Source organism: Arachis ipaensis, chromosome B10, assembly GCF_059453495.1.
Source record: "Arachis ipaensis isolate K30076 ecotype BB chromosome B10, ASM5945349v1, whole genome shotgun sequence".
Lineage (NCBI taxonomy): Eukaryota > Viridiplantae > Streptophyta > Magnoliopsida > Fabales > Fabaceae > Arachis > Arachis ipaensis.
The window spans coordinates 115,753,697-115,755,390 of NC_142435.1; the positions used below are offsets into that span (position 1 = coordinate 115,753,697).

A 1,694-nucleotide genomic window follows, 5' to 3' on the forward strand; every position below is an offset into this window, starting at 1 on the left:
AGCAGGGATGTAAAGGCCTTCAACCTTTACTAACACGTCCTCTACTTGTCCATAAGCCTGTTTTCTTGAATTGTCTGCCATCTCTAATGAGATTTTAGCAGCTTGCACCCCATAGATTCACAGTTTCTCTATTACAGAGAGGGGCATGAGATTTATCCCTGAACCCATGTCACACAGAGCTTTAAAGATCATGGTGCCTATGGTGCAAGGTATTAAGAACTTTCCAGGATCCTGTTTCTTCTGAGGCAATGTCAGTTGATCCAGATCATTTAGTTCATTGGTGAACAAGGGAGGTTCATCTTCCCAAGTTTCAATGCCAAATAATTTGGCATTCAGCTTCATGATTGCACCAAGGAACTTGGCAGCTTGCTCTTCAGTGACATCCTCATTCTCTTCAGAAGAGGAGTACTCATCAGAGCTCATGAATGGCATAAGGAGGTTCAATGGAATCCCTATGGTCTCTAATTGAGCCTCAGAGTCCTTTGGTTCCTCAGAGGGAAGCTCCTTATTGATCACTGGACATCTCAGGAGGTCTTCCTCCTTGGGATTCACGTCCTCTCCTTCCCTTACAGGTTCGGTCATTGTGATCAATTCAATGGCCTTGCACTATCCTTTTGGATTCTCTTCTGTATTGCTTGGGAGAGTACTAGGAGGGATTTCAGTGATCCTTTTACTCAGCTGGCCCACTTGTGCTTCCAAATTTCTAATGGAAGATCTTGTTTCATTCATGAAACTTACAGTGGCCTTGGACAGATCAGAGACTAAGTTTGCTAAATTAGAGGTATTTTGTTCAGAGTTCTCTGTCTGTTGCTGAGTGGATGATGGAAAAGGTTTATTATTGTTAAACCTGTTTCTTCCACCATTATTAAAGCCTTGTTGAGGCTTTTGATCCTTCCATGAGAGATTTGGATGATTTCTCCAGGAGGGATTATAGGTGTTTCCATATGGTTCACCCATGTAATTTACCTCTGCTATTGCAGGGTTCTCAGGATCATAAGCTTCTTCTTCATAAGAAGCCTCTTGAGTACTGTTAGATGCAGCTTGCATTCCAGTCAGACTCTGAGAAATCATATTGACTTGCTGAGTCAATATTTTGTTCTGAGCCAATATGGCATTCAGAGTATCAATTTCAAGAACTCCCTTCCTCTGAGGCGTCCCATTGCTCACAGGATTTCTCTCAGAAGTGTACATGAACTGGTTATTAGCAACCATGTTAATGAGTTCTTGAGCTTCTGCAGGTGTTTTCTTTAGGTGAATGGATCCACCTACAGAAGTATCCAATGACATCTTTGATAGCTCAGATAAACCATCATAGAATATATCCAGGATGGTCCATTCTGAAAGCATGTCAGAAGGACACTTTTTGGTCAGCTGCTTGTATCTTTCCCAAGCTTCATAGAGGGATTCACCTTCTTTCTGTCTGAAGGTTTGAACATCCGCTCTAAGCTTGCTCAGCTTTTGAGGAGGAAAGAACTTGGCTAAGAAAGCCGTGACCAGCTTATCCCAAGAGTTCAGGCTGTCTTTGGGTTGAGAGTCCAACCATATTCTAGCTCTGTCTCTTACAGCAAAAGGGAAAAGCATGAGCCTGTAGACTTCAGGATTTACTCCATTAGTGTTAACAGTATCACAGATCTGCAAGAATTCAGTTAAGAACTGAAAAGGATCTTCAGATGGAAGTCCATGAAACTTGCAGT

The 1,694-nt window shown here is 42.2% G+C and overlaps 1 non-coding gene across 1 annotated transcript; it reads left to right on the top strand.

The window, feature by feature from the left end:
* Nucleotides 1-1,341: 1,341 nt before the first annotated feature.
* LOC148581405 (small nucleolar RNA R71) lies at nucleotides 1,342-1,449 on the top strand. The gene has a single exon (XR_015899145.1). It is a non-coding gene; the product is annotated as a small nucleolar RNA R71 (small nucleolar RNA).
* The last annotated feature ends 245 nt before the right edge of the window (nucleotides 1,450-1,694 follow it).